Source organism: Mytilus trossulus, chromosome 4, assembly GCF_036588685.1.
Source record: "Mytilus trossulus isolate FHL-02 chromosome 4, PNRI_Mtr1.1.1.hap1, whole genome shotgun sequence".
NCBI lineage: Eukaryota > Metazoa > Mollusca > Bivalvia > Mytilida > Mytilidae > Mytilus > Mytilus trossulus.
In genome coordinates, this window is record NC_086376.1 from 26463539 (window position 1) to 26482202 (window position 18664).

Consider the following 18664-nt stretch of genomic DNA (forward strand, 5'->3'; position numbering starts at 1 on the left):
CAATTATTAACTAATTAGTTTGTTTAGTATTCTAAAGTCTTAAATCTATTCAAATCTTAATACTACCGCATTCACTGCAATAAATGCGCAATTGGGCAATTCAAAATGTATCTTCAGTGATTATATAGACAATAAATGTTCAGTGTCTTTAAATATCAGCTGTATTTGTACGAGGCTAGAAAACAAGGATATGCGAGCTTTTAGCGAGCTACTACAACTGTTTCCAGCTGAGTACAAATACAGGTGATATTTAAAGACACTAAACAGTTATTGTCTTTATCCTGCAATTAATTCTGTATAGTGTTTTGTGACACAAAAACTAACATATTAAGCATTTATTTTCGATTTTAAATCCCTTGAGGCCCGCGTAGTAATATCAAAATCACTCATTACGCTGAAGAAGGGTTCGTAAAAAAAGAATCTCAAATGGTCACCAATAATACATCGCTCAAGGTGAATAATTATCTATTTTGAATTTTACAACTAATTTCAACAGTTAAAACAAATAACAAAACATTGTCAAATTTGAAACAGAAGTGTACGAGTTGTCCTACGCTTCAGACTTGACATTCACTAAATTTGCATGCTGAAATTGACATGGTTAATTTTGTAACACAATCTGAACTGTCATCGTCATTGGAATGCAACTGGAATACTCATTCTGAGGTCACACAGGTTCAAACAATACTCAATCCGGCAGTGGGCGGAGCTTTAAAGCGATATCTGTATAGTATACAGATATAGCATAGCGATATCTTTAGGACGTATCTGTATAGTAGGACAGCCAACTGCAGGATAAATAGGCCAAAATGTGTTAAAGTAAAAATATAATGCAAACGGTGAAGAAGACAAAAAGACCCCCCCCCAAAAAAAATCCCCCCCCCCTCAATAAAAAAAAAGAAATCAGAGCTATGAACGAGGGATACATACTCATTTATTTCAGTTTTGTTAGATCTAGTCCAAATCATGAGTCCAATCTTTATGTTCTTCAGTAATATAATAAATTTTGACATTTCTACACTTCTATTCCTAATTCTTAATTAAAAGACCAATTACATCGTCTCAGTAAACAGTGTCTTTTTTTTTTATTACATAACGGGAAAACGAAGATAAAAAAAACTTTCTTTAGGTAATGTAAAATCTAAATGTAAAAAGAATCGCACTGAATCCAAAAACACGTCCATTAAGAAAGATAACACAAATATGCTGGATTTTTTTTAATGCCAAAGATGTTTATCCAGCCGGTATTCCAATGTATACACATATTGACACAGATAGACACCAGCATTTATGAAACACGCGATAGTTTCATGCGATTTCTGGAGTATTTGTTTGTTAACATGAATTGCTACGATGAATGAAAGAGAATACTGCTGCATAATTTTATTACACCAAATACCCATTATAAAACATCTGTATATTCATGTCAGAACTGTAGTAATGAGCTTTCATGCTTTTGATACATTCGTGCGCTAACAGGACACCCAACTGTAAATGTATCGACCTGGATGAAGGGGAAGGGGGTCAGACATAGATGGCGATCGGTGATCGATTCTTTTTTTTCAAAGATCATTTCTTTTAATAATGTTATCCATTGTTATTTGGAGAATGTTCAAAACAAATATTAGATTCCACGAATGAAGTTCAAGCTGGATGCTTACTGTCTTTATCGATCGAGCATGAAGCATATACATTAAATTAAGTAATGGTTGGAAAAGATAAGTTGGCTATTACAAATACAGCTTTTCAAGGTTGTATGTGTTCGTATATACAAGAGTCAAATCTATTTTCAGTCCCAAAAGTGTGTCATTTCCTCAAATCAATGCCCTTTTCGTGGAGTTATGAAATTCATATATGTGATATCACCTCAAGTCTCTGTCTGTTTGACCATTTAGTCATCTAAAGCCGAATTTGATTATTCGATGAAGATTGAAAAGGTATACGAAGGGTACTAAATCTCAAGAAAAATAGTGTATGAAGACTTTTTTTTGTTCTGTCATACGAATTTAAGTGCAGTGTTTTGTAGGTTTGTGTTTCACCATCATTGTTGTTTTTCCTTTAAAAGATATGTTTGTATTGTCTTTTACGTTTGTCTTTCACGTTTTGTTTTACTTCGTTTACCAAACAAAGACCTACTTATATTTTTATAATGTCTTATAGTTTTATACGCTTTGACAGAGCGACGTCTGTCTCACCACTGGGTCGATGTCACTGCTGGTCGACTTTTCGTCCCCGAGGGTATCACCAGCCTAGTAGTCAGCACTGCGGTGTTGAAATGAATATCAATTATATGGTCATTTTTATAAATTTCTTGTTACAAAACTTTGAATTTTTCGAAAACCTTAGGATTTTCTTATTCCAGGAATACCTTATCAGTATTTGGCACAACTTTTTGGAATTTCGGGGTCCTCATTGCTCTTCTACTTTGTACTTGTTTGTTATTATTATTTTGATCTGAGCGTCACTGCTGAGTCTTATGTAGACGAATCGTGCATCTGCCGTATTAAATTATAATCCTAGTACCTTTGATAACTATCTAACCATTAACCATAATGAATAATATAACAGCCCACCGACTCAATTGGTCAAAACATGACCAAGTAAAACAGTGGGAACTGTTGGTGAAAAGAACTTCGAATTTGAATAGAAAGAACATAGATTTGTGTTTTCTATGATGCGTATTGAAGTGTTTCGATTCTACTTATGTGAATTTACTTTTGTCTAAAGTAAATATTTTTTTGAATCAATGGTGATGAATTTCATTATGTGAATGGCTGTTATTATTGATTGCTTATTGACAGTTTGTTTTGTCTTTGTTGTTTCTATTTGATCTTTTGCAATTCGATACTTTAGAATTTAATTTATGCATTGCGTATTTAATGCATGTTTCATTACATAGCTACATGAACTCAACTCAAGTATGTAGTCAGTATGACAGTGTATTGAATCTATCTATCTTTCAGCGGATCAAGTACTTGTATCCTTTGAAATGCATTGTACTTTCTTTGGTATTGTATTGTATTGTTTTACTAGTAACAGTTTTTTGTTGTCTGTAATGTCGATATTATTGACAAAAACTTTTTTATTTGTCATTTGATTTTTCCGTTTGATTAGGGACTTTCCGATTTAATTTTCCTCGGAGTTCAGTATTTTTGTCATTTTACTTTTTTCATGTTTAAAGGTTTACATAAATTTTTATTGTGCATAAAAAAATGAAAGGAAAGGTAGAACAACTAATACACCACAAACTAACCAATAAAGAGGTATCGAGTTATAAAATAGTTATCAAAGGAACCAGACCTATAATAAAAGATATGCATATGTTTCACAACCATAGACGTGTACACCTCGAGTCAAGCTATAGTAACTCTCCACGATTCTAAACAAGACGTATGAGATATGTAACCAGAGAAAAGTAACGAAGATAAAAATAACCAAAGCGTTATGACTTAATTAACATTAAACACCTACTTGTGGTGTTCCTAACATTAGACGAGATAGGATCGAACTTGTTTTGGCGTTTATATGTACGTGTGTTTTTGTTCAAATGATAAGAGTTGCCAGTAAACTACAAAGTATTTACTCAATCTTGGAATCATGTTAAAATCAGAAATTATTTATGGTCAGTATTTTTACCTATGTTATCCTATATAAATTGCAGTTTTCTGTGTATGTATTTTTCGAAGCTTATTAACTGACAAAATGGTATCCACGATTGTTTATCAACGAAGACAACATGTTAACCCTTATATATCTTTAAAATTGTTATATAAACACTAAGTGTACTAAGTGATAAACCAAATCTACTCATATCCCTCATGGTTATTTAATTTATTGACCAAAGCGTTTCGATAAACGTTTAAGTTATTCCGCTTTGAATAGTATATGATTTTCGATGGGATTTTCAAGTAAGGTAACGAATGTCGTTATATTTTCTCTCAATATTGCAGTGGTATACATAGTTGCTGTTCGAAAAAAGATTTCTTATAAAGATCTTTAGTTTAAGGGCTTGACAACAACACATTACTTAAGTTTACTTCATGTATCTCGTTTTGTGGATTATTCTCCATAACGTCATCAGTTTAGGTAATACTGTTTCCAAATTTCTAAATACTAGTAGTCCATGTTGAGTGATCTCTCAAATGTCCGTCGGATACTGTAAATATTTATTTAAAATTCAAATTATTAAGATATACAACAGTATTAACACGATCTTGCACGTCTCTTTTGGTTGTTATAATGTAAGAAGCATTTGAATGAAAAAAATGATGGAAATAAATTTCAATAAGATAGCGGCCAAAATGACACAAACAATTTTTCAACAATTTTCAGATGTCGACAAAATGTTGCTCAAGAATATTACAGTTGTAATCCATTAGTTTAATGTGTTTGGGCTTTTAATTTTGCCATTTGATTATGGACTTTCCATTTTGAATTTTCCTCGGATTTCGGTATTTTTGTTACTTTTCGTTTTGCTTCGGTTCTTACTTGAGTTTTCCCATATAAAAACAAACGCTTTGAAATCATAAACTTTTAAAGTGTTGTATTCGTTTTTTTACATTACTGGATCGATACCTCTGGTAATGGAGTATCAGTCCCAGATGGTCCGTCTTTCAGTACTGGCATGATTTATAACAAACCGTTTAAAAATTGTCTATTTATTTATTTATTTATTTATAAGTTTAAAAACCTCTAGCGATGTCGACGTTTAATGAATTAGGTTATATATTAAGGTCCTATTTTGCTTTGCTTAGCTTTTAAATACTCGACTTTTTATTGTTGATGATCAAGGTTAATCAATAAAACACATGCAATTTATGACATGTTGATATCATTTTAATTCCAGAAATTTAGTTCATTGAACATAATTGACAACAATATTCATGATATTTAAGGTTTATATATTACTGTATTACTCTCACGAAAGAGAATACATTTAGTTTTTATTTGATGAATACTTGATATAAAGATAATGTTCAAACTTTGAAATGCAAAGTTATTCCTGAATGTGTGTTTAAGGCGTGCTTCATTTTTTGGTGACGTGTGTATGTATGTTGTAAGTCTTTTTTTTTCTATTGTGTATTGTTTCGTTGGAAGTCCTAGTATCTCCTTCTTTTTTGTACGCAGCTGATTAATTCGACTTCATTATAACTGAAGTGGGTAGTTGTCTCGATGGTTAACGAACAACAACTCCTTATTTTTATTTCAGAATAAAATGAAGGCGTTAAATTTGAAAGATATGATGTAATGATGACATAAGGGGTAATAATATGTTTTCAGTACCATGCACTTGTTTTTTTTTATTTAAACTTTTAATGTAAAAAGTACCAGACACGGTTAGAAACAATTTTAAGCTAATTACTTGGTCTAAACGACAATGGGTTCCATTACAATAAAAATTTGGCAATTAAGTAATTTTCTTTATAGTAGTTTCAAATTTATCTTTTTACAATCTATCTATAATAGATAGTTTGCTGTGTGAACCATATAAAGCCTTTCACCTGTTATGTGATAAGTATTGGAGTTAAAGAGACGTGATATTGATCAGAAAATGCACCGTCTTAAAAACGAAATTTTGAGATAGGAACATAGCCAAAATATATATTATTGATGTGATGATTTGATATGTTGATCCTTATTTTGTTTGTACAGTATTTTTTCAATGATTCACGTAATTCCCCTATGACAGCATGGTTTAAAGGTCCACTTTTTCTTTAAATTATACCACGGTTATATATTGACACTGACTTTATCATATTGTTCAAAATCGAAAAAGAGTATGACATTGACAATAAGGTCAACGAAGAATTCATAGTCACAACTATTATATACTAGTATGTGAAAATCAAGTCAAGTATGCGAAAAATATGTTTGCCCGATTTTAAATATGCTTTTTTTCTTTTCTGTAAAATGTTAATCGTATTAAAAAATCAAACAAAAGTATACTCTTGTTACAAAAGTAATACCAAAAAGTAAAAAATTCATTAAAACAGTTTTCCTTAAATGAATCAATGACACATTTTAAAACTTTATTTTGATAGATGATGGTTTTGATTTGGAGAATATATATTTTTTTTTAATTTTCAAATATAAAAATGTTATAATTGTTACAACCTTATACCCAAAACACATGTAGACGGCATCACATGCAAAAATCAAGAGAATTTTGAAAAGACCTTTCTGAGGAAATAAATACACGGAAAATGGTACTACCTTGTCAAAATATTTGTGAATGACTAAGGAGCTGAAATAATTTAGTGAGAGAACACCATCTATATAGCGGAAAGTGAGGTTAAAGGGTATTGATAACTTCTTTTCTTTCTTCCTTGGAAGTTCCTGTATGAAGTCAGCCTCATAAAAATATAGTAACAACTGAAGTCGGCAAGAAGAGGGGTACAATTGGTTCCCATGGGAATGCCGATAGTTCGTTGAATAACATGTCCTCCAAACATTATAAATATGTTTTCAATCAAGAAGTCAAGCATCTTCATAATCTTGATAATGTCTGTTTAAGAGAATTTTATGTTTGAATCAGAGTGATTTTTTACAAAGGGAGATTTATCCCTCAAGAAGACAATAATCTTTGGAATATTTTAGTATCAATGTCTGATTCACGGAACCTCTATTTTCTCAGCCACGTTATAAGTATATTTAAAAATCACTTCCATTAACCCAAATAACAAATTTCCATATATAGTCATGATAGTCCGATGATATAATGAGCAGATTAAATCCTCACCTTTTTGATGCAACTGAGTTCTCCACATGTATTGGAGTGGTTTGTGATACTCAATCTTTAGTTTTCTATCATAAGTTTAGTGAAAAGTATGTATCTTCCATTTAATCCTCTGTTTATAGATTTAACAATACTCTTGATTTCTATTAGAATCTACTTTTGACTTCCACCATTTTTTGTAATGTCTTACACTTTTATTTAAAACTTATTCAATTTCACTGCTGTGGGGATAATAAAATAAAATTTCTTGTCATGTTTTAAAATTTAATGCAAAATGGCATCGATTGAGCTGCTTTTTTGTATGTGTATATTTTAGTTTTGATAAGATTCATCTGTTTAATCTTTTGTCCACTTTCGCATTATACTATCAATTTCCTTATTTGATTCTTCATTTAACCTAGTCAATATGTATAATATTCTTTTTGGGTGAAATATATTGTTAGATATATATAAGCCAACAGGCCCATAAAAAAAATATCTTATTATATACCAACCATTAAGTCATAAGTCAAAATATAATGATGTACGGGAATGTCCTTAAGTCAACTCACTGAAAAGTGTCTGTTTAGTAAAATAATTATACAAGGTTGAAGAGGTGCATTCACAACAAAAATATAAAGGAGTCATATAGCTTTAGATGAAAATACAAATCTTGTCCCTGCCTTTACCATATGTCAAGGGATTAACTTCTGTATATGGTATATGATGTCACATTGATATATGTATATATCACTTATAAATTTTATCTACAAGCATGCAAACAAATATTATAGGTTTAAGACCAAGGGACACACGGATCAATTCATATCCAGCAATATGTAAACTCTCCTTTTAGAAAAAAAGACCACTATTATGAGCAGACTAGAAAAATCTCGAGAATCGTTCAGCTGTTTAAAAGAAAATAAGCAATGAACGCCTGCAGATCCTTTGATATATTATCTTTTGCATATAAAAGAAGTATTGTCCCATAAAGATACGTATCATATTCTTCTTTTTACAACTAGTAACTTCTGATTGGGTAGTATAAATACCCGTTTGAAAGTAACTTATTGATTGTTTATGTAAAAAAAAACACTGGACTATCATAATTCAAGCAAGAAAAATGACTTCTTGAATATTGCAACGAAGCCCTTTTTCTTTTTTAGGGTGGGGGGGGGGGGGGAGGGGTAGCGATATGTAGTAAAATTAAACCTTTGTCCTCCAGAATTATACCTCTAAATTATTCAAAGATTACAATGCAGAAAAACTGTAAGTTATCATGCATCATAAACATTTATATCCATCAGGATATTCATATGAATTTATCGATATGAATTAATACCAAAAATAACCTTACAACAGTACTGTACTTGATTCGGATAAGTTTCCAATAATAAAGATTCCGTATATATAGTTTTCAAATTTATAATATCGTATCTTAAGCCTCATTCCAAAATGGCCCAAAGCAATGTGTTGGAAGCAACATGTATTTGTTTGCTGATAGCATGTTTTGACATTTTTCTAGGATACTATACACATTTTAATGTGCGTATTGTTATGCTTTTACTTTTCTACATTGGTTACAGGTATAGGGGGAGGGTTGAGATCTCACAAACATGTTTAACCCCGCCGCATTTTTGCGCCTGTCCCAAGTCAGGAGCCTCTGGCCTTTGTTAGTCTTGTATTATTTAAATTTTATTTTCTTGTGTACAATTTGGAAATTAGTATGGCGTTCATTATCACTGAACTAGTATATATTTGTTTAGGGGCCAGCTGAAGGACGCCTCCGGGTGCGGGAATTTCTCGCTACACTGAAGACCTGTTGGTGACCTTCTGCTATTGTTTTTTTATTTGGTCGGGTTGCTGTCTCTTTGACACATTCCCCATTTCCATTCTCAATTTTACAATATAAAAAGAATGTCACATGCGATTTAGATACTGTTAAAAATAATGATAAAAATTAAGACTGGATTTTTTGGTGAAGATAATGTAATAAGAATTGATCTTATAATTATGATGATAATGTAGAACTGCATAATAAATACTAACCTACAAGTGTCCAAGAGAAACGCGGCGAAAAGAACGTCTGGTGCTTTCTAAATTCTCAACGATTTATTTTACGAAATTACCAGACATGAAAGATATATGAAACCGCTGCTATTTAAAACCCAGCTCCAACAACGATTTAGGAGAAATACCGACATATGCAGATAATACTATTGATTACACAACTACTAACACAACTCTATTTTAATATTCTTGAAATTGTAATAAAACACATCTAAAAACATAATCACCAACCTAATCTCGAATTATATCCAAATTTTTGTGGACTGTCCTAAATTATTTTAGAAATTTGTTGTTATTCTGTGGTTATCATGTCGAAATGTACAATTATATTATCTTTTTTTTTTTTTTTTTTTTTATCTATTTCTATCGCCTCAGTGTTCTTGCATTTATTTGTACTGTATTGCTGTCGACCATGTAATGTTGTCATTTTGGTGTTATATTTAACATTGTCATACATGTAAAGCACGAGGTTTTGCTAGCCACAAAACCAGTTTGAACCCACCAATCTTTTTAAAATATCCTATACAAGTCCAGAATATGACAGTTGTTATCAAATAGTTCGTTTCTATGTATGTTGCATTGTCGTTTGGTTTTTGTTGCAATTCAGTGTTTCTACTGTTTCGTTGTTTTCCTCTTATAGTTAATGTGTTTACCTTAGTTTAGTTTGTAACCCGGATTTGTTTTCGCCTAATCGATTCATGACTACTAAATATCGGTATACTACTGTTACCTTTATTTATATCTGGCAACTAAAGGGATTGTGGTTGATTTTCATATGATGAAGACATCTTCTTTAGAAAATTCATATGATGAAGACATCATCTTTAGAAAAGCTTTGTTCTAATTGAGTCCTTGAGCTGGTATGACAGTAACTGCTAGAGTAGTCCTTTGTTAATTGATGTTCATTATTGTCTTTTTTTTTTATTTGTTCTGTAACCTGATTTAACATCGGAGTCGGACTTTCCAAACTGGGTTTAAATGGGAGTTTTGCTTGGTTTTTTTTATTCCACATTTGATTTTAGGGGGAAGTTTGAAACTTTCCGTGTTTAACCTTGCAGCATTGTTGTACCATTTCTAAGTCAGAAACCCATAATCTTTGTTAGTTTGGTGATTGTGTGTATGTGTTTTTTTTTAAATTTTATTTGTTTGTTTCGGAGTTTTGTATGGTATCCTAAACAAAATTCAAATCGAAATTGTCAATGTCTGCAATAATAAAAAATAATGGGGAAAATATTACTCTGAGTATATCTAGCAAATGTAGTTAAACTTATGAATTAAGTGAAACTAGTTATAAAGTAAGTTAAGTAATGGTCTATTTTTGTTATAATGTTTTTGCAATTTAAAAAAATACAGTTTGGGTTATATATATTTTACTTCTATTGCATTATTAAATTTCTACAGTCACCTTGTCTGAACAGAATAATAAATTAATATACAAATTGGTGACCACTTTGGGCTCATCAAAATCTAGTTAAGCACTAACGGAAGTTTTTTGTCATGACGTTTTCAATTGTTTTGTTTGTGTTTCTACTGAATAGAATACATACTACAAATTATTCCTTTTTACTAAGACCCATCTGAGATATTTTTAAATTCCTCAGTCACAAAATATGTACATTGTTTTATTGTGCAACTGTTTCAAAAAGCTAGACAAGGTCTTATTAAACAATTATTATCTGAAATTTGATACAGTCTTCATGAGTGTTAAGTTTAACAAATGACTCTGTGAGCACGTATTTGTAATTTGATACCTCTTTCGTTTATAAGTAAGCATTTTCTAAATGACATGCATGTATTGTTGAATTTCTACATAAGTGGGAATAAATACAAATTAAAGTAGCATCAATAGTCTACAAAAAGCTTTGGAAACTTGCAATTAGAGGCATAAGTACTTTTTCTAAATGCAAATCGCATAAGTTTCTTAGGGGGTACAAATTATTGTAAAAAAAAAGCAAACTATGGGAATCAGAAAAACACTAAAAATATAGATACCGGGTAGTAAGTCAACACGCTATTACCAGTTATCTCAATGGATGCTGAATCAAAAACACAACAGAGTGTGTTGTTTTTTTTATACTAAATTAAGCTCAGTGATGATTTTTCATGAAAAACAGAAGAAAAAAAACCAATACAAACAAGTGAACAAAAACCATTGACATCTTGAGGTTTACTATGGCCTTCAACAATTAATACAAATTTCGATACAATATGTCAATTCTATAAATCAAGAGTATATCCATTCCTCCTTAACATATCCTGTAAGTACATTTGCTTAGACGACTGTCATACAGTGAGAGGTTTAGCGCTATAAAACCAGATTCAATCCACCATTTTCTACATTTAAAAATGCCTGTACAAGTCAGGAATATGACAGTTGTTGTCCATTCGTTTAATGTGTTTTTTTCTTTTGATTTTGCCATTCAATTAGGGACTTTCCATTTTGAATTTTCATCGGAGTTATGTATTTTTTTTTTTTTTACTTTTTAGAACAGATTTTTATATGATATACAAGCTGACAATAATAGTTGTTTGAATATATTAAAAGATATTATAACCTCTCAAATAGACATGTTTTCTCTTCCATGTACCTTTATAATTAGTTTGATATTGGTGATAATTCTACTTCACGAATGGTAAAGTAAATGTTGGTTTTCTCTCGTACTAGTGTAGAACATTTTTTTATGATTCTCATTTATATGTGTATGAAAGGATACCTGCGATATATATCAATATGATTGAAACTAAACAGCACGCACTACTATTGAAACACATAAAGTTCTCAACAAAATACAAGTCTATAAACCAATTGCCAAACTATAAACCTTCATGTCTTGACCAGTTGTGAACAAATTAAAAAACAAGCAGAGATGTGTCATTAACACAAACATCTTTATAGCGACATTGTTTTTTTTTTATATATTTTAACAACTTTGTTAGGTATTCTACATAATGTGCAAATGAATTGGAACTTCATATCTTTCTTTAATTTTTCATACTTACATAGTGGTACAATTATCTTACATGTCTATTTACAGATGTCTCTATGTTTCTATTACTCGTTTTCATTTGATGTCATTTAATTTTATTGAAAGTTGAGATTGACACATTTTTTTTACAAAAATGTCTGAAAGTATTTTTTAGAAGTGAACAAACGATATTTTGTGACAATCTATTTAATAATAATTCAATTTGAATATTCAAACAGGTACACCTTTAGGAGTGAGGTTTCATATCAACAGGGTTTTGACCTTACTTCCAGTAACTGGACGTTTTTTTGTGCCTTCATTACGGTATAATTTATTGACTCTTTTTAGTTAAATTTTCCGCGTTTATCTGGTCCTTATATTATTTTCTGTTTCATCTTAAACATATTGTTGCCATACTTTACATAGCATACGATTGATGCTCATTGTTGAAGACCATGTGGCTGTCTGTAATTTTTTGCATCCTTGTCCTGTGTTTTATGTTTAGAAGTTTTCTCCTTGGAAATTATGCCACTTCTTCCTGTTATCATACTGAATCTATTGACTGTATTCTGATTTACGTGAATCACGGATATGGAAATGGGCAATTAATTGTTCGTGGTTTCACTAATGCGACATGGTTGTTAAATTCTTACTATGCTAAATATTCACCACGTAACTGCTACAAATTGTGATTGGATTTTTATATCAATAAGTAGGTTCATATTTAGCGATTTTGTTTAAAATTGGCACTGTTTAATGCTGTTATTATCACAGAATTTAGAGGAAGTTGCCGTCATTAAAAAAATATTTTATGTAATTGTTAAGGTAACAAATGAAAGAATAATGCATTGGCGTAAAGCGTGACTTATTTAATGAGAAAGAAATGCGTATAAAGTTCTACAATATATCATACTGCTTTCAGGAAAACAAACACATATTGCACTGTTATTTCTTTTACCAATCTTTTTTTTGAAATATAAGTATACGATAGCTTTCCGATGTAGAAGAGTGCCTTCAACTGACTGTTATAGTGTTTCAGATGGTGGCAGATATTTTATAAACTTCTTTACATTCCACATTCCGTAGCTTTATATATTGTAAATTATCCGTCTTTTGCTGAAGATTGCGTTAAACTCGATTATTTTTGGTTTCATCGTGGACGAAAAGGGAGCATGGTAGTATTTCCTGACCCATAAGTGATAATGATAGCCTTTTTAGAATGTTCACCACTTTCAAACACTGCCCAAAATTCTACATACAAAGTTAACTGAAGTTCTTTCATTATACTATTTAGAAATGAATTTGAACATGTATCTTTCTATCTTTAAAAACCCAAGGCCTCTAGTGCCATTAGGTCTTTTGCCATGCAGTGATTACTTAATTTTAAAAAAATCTCAAAAAAACATTTTCACACTTTTCTACACCTGATTCATCCTTCAGTATGGGAAAATATGTTTAGTTTATACTGCATTTTTGTCAAATCACACTGTTCAGATACATTGACTTAAGTAGGGTATACAAAAGAGCAACATACATTCTGGAATGCAAATACTAACATGGGGAAATCCTTCATATTATGTTTACTAATAAAGAAATTGATGCTTTCAACATCAGGACGTTCTTCGTCATAAAGAAGTTACAGTATATTTTCAAAGGCTGTATGGGCCAATTGTAATCTACAGTTACACCTAAACAATTGCACCTAAAGTATTTATCCACGAAAGGTATCTTATAGTCAGTCCTAAGTTAAGGGAACACCAACACTTCATTTAGAATCATAACTTCAATATAACTGAAGGGTACCGTACAAGGCGAAAACCAGTTTGGATGGATGATTATGATGTTAAATAAGTTTTGTACATTTTAAATTGAAAATCTTTCTATTGTTTAGTAGGTGTAGAAACTGGCTAAAACAAAAACAAACACCAATGATGTCAGATCAATGGGAATGTGTGTTCTGTACATCTTCATTCAATAAGAAAGAACATAGGGATAACCATTTAGTTATGTGTGCAGATTCAAGGTTATTTTGTAAATATGATGGTTGTTTCTAAAATACTGATAGAGGAAAAAATCTCCAAAGACATGTAAGAAACAAACATAGAGATGCAACACAAGAAGAATACAAAAGTAAGTAATTTGTTGGCATTTAGTAAAGTAGTTGTGGAAATCGATAACACGGGATACGGGTGACTTTATAAAATCAGCTTCGAGCGGAAATTCAATTTAACATGATTCGACCAAAGCAACAGAAAAAATGGAATGATAACATCGGGAAAGTTGTTTGTCGTAATGATATTACTGCCGCTGGTACAGATATTCAAATAGGCAGAACCATATGGCAAACGACTTCACAAAAGCTACCTTGAAAACGTTCAAAGGCTACGAGAAGAAAGTTTACACCTATTTCCATAAAGGTTTCCAATGAAACTGTGGATATGACAACTTTGGTTCAAGATGGAAGAGCAGAACTGTGTACCAATACAACTGTGTCGTTGGAGAACAATAACATGGTGGAAGATATTGGAATTTAAAAGACAACACTATGTCCTTCTTGATTAAAAGGGGGCGGTGTTCTGTTTAGTTTGGTATTCAAACAGACACTTTATTTTACACTAAGACAAAAAACTGAAACAATTTACCGTGAAGGCTCAACACGGATAAAGATTACTGAGTTGAAGGAGGCCTTTTCGATTTTATATACCGGTAATTGCATTAAAGTAGTTGTAAAGTGCTTTTATATCTGGTTAATTATATTTTAGTAATGCAGGGCGCAGGTATTTTTTAAGTGTTATCGAAAGGTCCGAAATATCGTGAGCCTAAATCCATCAATTGGAAATACAACTTTAAAATTTTGAACGATTCAGTCGAGGATTATGCCAGGCAATGGACTAAACGCGAGAAGGAAGACGTAAACACTCTTTCCAAATGGATTAAGGCACTGTGAAGTCGTTGATACAAATCAGAATTAAGAAACTGAAACGGGTCCATCAATACCCATGCTACGTCAATCTTTAAAGACCCAAATGTTGCAAAACACTTATCCGACCTCCATGACAAATATGTTGTTGTCCCCGCAGATAAAGCCACAAATAACATCGTTTTTGTGTGTAAAAGTCATTACATTAACTGCTTGATAAACGAATTAGGTATAGACAATTCACTTGGAAACTCAACATATACCCTCACGACACTTACCAAAGAGGAAATCCTAGATAATCATAGGTCTGTTATATGTTCCTTTGGAATTTCAACCAAAGATGAAGAACTGGATCTTCCATCAATGTATTTGATACCTAAACTACATAAGTGTCCTTACAAACAACGGTATATTGCTGGGTCTTTCAAGTGCTCCACAAAACCTCTTTCAAAATTATAAACATCTATTTTATCAGCCATCAAAGACGGGCTTCAAAGTTATTGTGAAATTGCCTATTCTAGAGGTGGCGTGAATCAGATGTGGATACTTAAAAATTCCAAAGATCTTTTAGAGTACATACAATCTAACGCTCTTTCATTTTGTAACAGTATTAAAACATTTTACTTTTTCTACTCTTTACACAAGTATTCCACATTCCAAACTAAAAGACAAATTGAAAGAGTTGGTATTGCTTTTCTTCATAAAAAAAGAACGGCCAACGTAGATACAAGTATCTTGTCTTAGGGAGTGATAAATCCCACTTTGTAAAGGATCACTGATATTATCAAGATGCTTGATATCTTGATTGACAACATATTTGTAACTTTCGGAGGACGTGTTTTTCAACAGACTGTCGGCATTCCAATGGGAACAAACTGTGCCCCTCTACTTGCCGACTTATTTCTTTATTATTATGAGGCTCAGTTCATGCAGGAACTTTTTAGGCAGAAAGATAAGAAGTTAGAAATATCCTTTAACTCTTCTTTCCGCTATATAGATGATGTTCTTTCACTAAATAATTCAAAATTTGGTGACTACTAGTATGTGGAACGCATCTATCCCATCGAACTAGAGATAAAGGATACTACAGATACAGTTAAGTTGGCTTCATATCTTGACTTACATCTCGATATTGACAATGAGGGTCGGTTGAAAACAAAACTTTACGACAAAAGAGATGATTTCAGCTTTCCGATTGTAAACTTTCCATTTCTAACATTCCAGCAGCACCTGCATACGGGGTATATATCTCCCAAGTGATACGATATTCCCGTGCTTGCATTACCTATCATGATTTTCTTGATAGAGGGTTGCTGTTCACAAGGAAGCTATTAAACCAAGAGTTCCAAATTGTGAAGTTGAAATCATTCCTTCGTAAATTTTACGGACGCCATCACGAGTTGGTTAACCGTTATGGAATAACCGTTTCACAAATGATATCGGATATGTTCCTTACGTCGTAACTATAATCCCCTTCCTTTTCATGAATGTGACCTACCGAATTTACCGGATTTGTTATCACATAAGCAACACGACGGGTGCCACATGTGGAGCAGGATCCGCTTACCCTTCCGGAGCACCAGATATCACCCCTAGTTTTTGGTGAGGTTCGTGTTGGTTATTCTTTAGTTTTCTATGTTATGTCATGTGTACTATTGTTTGTTTGTTTGTAGCCATGACGTTGTTAGTTTGTTTTAGATTTATGAGTCTGACTGTCCCTTTAATATCTTTCGTCCCTCTTTTAAGTGATGATTTGTATCATAGATTCAATAGTTTATCTTGGTCACAGTAAGGCAGAAGCCCTATCTAATCTAGTTGTACTGACTTTGATACAACATAGAAAATAATAAGATATTAGGCGGGTATATATTTTAGTTCATTGATGTCACCTAATGAATAAAGTTTACTAATTGTCATATCTATCATCATGTCTATAACATGATCAATGTTATCCAACAGTTATCACGGTACTCTGACCAAACACAGACTCTTTACTGCTTTACACCTGTTATCTATATAGTAATATTTACTGTTTTAATATAATATCATGATGTGTAGCTTGAGCAAATATACAAAATTTCGACCTCATTTTACTCAAAAAGTAGCACATAAAGGTATATTTTATATTACATATTTGATTTCATCGGGTAAAAAATAGTCTATATGGATTTTGTTTTATCAAAATGTAAACACGGGATCAAAACTGTATCGTATGCCCTTAGCAGGTTGTCGGCATTCTTATGGGGACGAAACTCTACTTGTCGACCTTTTCCTATTTCTATATTTGCCTGTACCAAGTCAGGAATATGACAGTTCTTGTCCATTCGTTTTTGATGCGTTTTGTTTTTTGATTTTGCCATGTGACTATGGACTTTCCAAATTGATTTTCCTCTGAGTTCAGTATTTTTGTGAATTTACTTTTGACAAAAACAAGAAAATCAAAGAAGCCTGCTCTTTTAATTTCCCATTAAGATATATAGATGATGTGCTTTCCATTAACAATCCAAACTTTGCTGATTAGGTCCTGTTAATATATCGTCCTGAGCAAGAAACAACCGACACTGCTTCTTCAGTTTCATTATAGACTTATATCTCGAATTAGACATACACAGTCATCTCAGTACCAGAATCTATAATAAACGAGACGATTTTAATTTTTGAAATTATAAATTTCCCTTAATCTCAGCAGCAATATACCAACTTCACTAATATATTGGATATACATTTTCGAAGTCTTTCGGTATTTGAGAGCTTGCAGCTGCTACTCAAGACTTTATAAAATATCATCTGTGTGGCAGCAGAAAGTTGACAAACGAGTGTTGTGTCAAAAAACGAATCGCCTTTTTTCTGAAAAAAAAGTCATCAGAAGATAACTAGACCTTGTCAACTTCACACATAATGAATGGTTGTCATGAAGACTTAGTATAGAATCTGGGTTCTGGTGTTTTTTAAAATCATAACATTTACCTTTTGGTAAAAAGTGAAATATCAAAATACAGAACTCCAATGTAAATTCAAAACGGAAAGTCATTTATAACAAGGCATCACCAAAAGCTCAAAAACATCTAATGAATAGAAAACAACTGTCATATTCCTGGCTTGGTACCGGCATTTCCCGTTGTAAAAAAGTGTGGATTAAAACTGATTTTATATCTATCTTAACCCTTCATTTGTATGACAGTCGCATTGATTTTCATTATATTGAAAATAATGTGTGCGCAAAACAAACAGACATAATAGGTTAAAGCGACAAAAATTCGGGTACACCAGTCAACATTGTAATATAACATTAATCACAGTGCTATAAAAAACAAATCATTGCTTTAACAAAGAAACACGAAACGGCATATACAAAAAGTACAAGAACAAAATTGAAGGACAAAAAATCAAGATTGAATATAGCACAATTGCAAAATGGTAGGATGTATAAGTACCGAGCCACGTCATATTAAGTATTTTATCAAAAAGGACTAAACAGTCAAGGTTTTAAATATATAAGGACAAACAAATGGAACTTTAACGCGTAACTATAAAGATAAACAACGTCAATACATATATGCATATATATTTAAAAAAACATCATGAAGTGAAGTTGAAACGGAATGTTTATCAATATAAGGTCTTCGTATCTTCCAATGAACAATTTTTGAAACAGGACAAGATGTTCTTTGACATAGCATAGGCTCATCAACTTCTGCTCAGACATTGAGGACGTTTTATTATGTCTGAGTAGCAGCTGCAAGCAATTGAATACTGATTGAATTGGGTAATGCGTTTTTTTTTAACTTTATTTTTAATGAAAGTGGATGTTTTTCATGACATCCAAATCATGTTTAATTTGTTGATCTTACAAATTGGACTTTTGTAAATTCTATTCAACCTGATATTTTGATTTCTAAGCAAGTTACAGAACAAACTTTGAACGTTGCAATGTGATACGAAAACAAGTCCATAATAAGAAATGTGCATACGTTGATGGATGGTTGATTATCA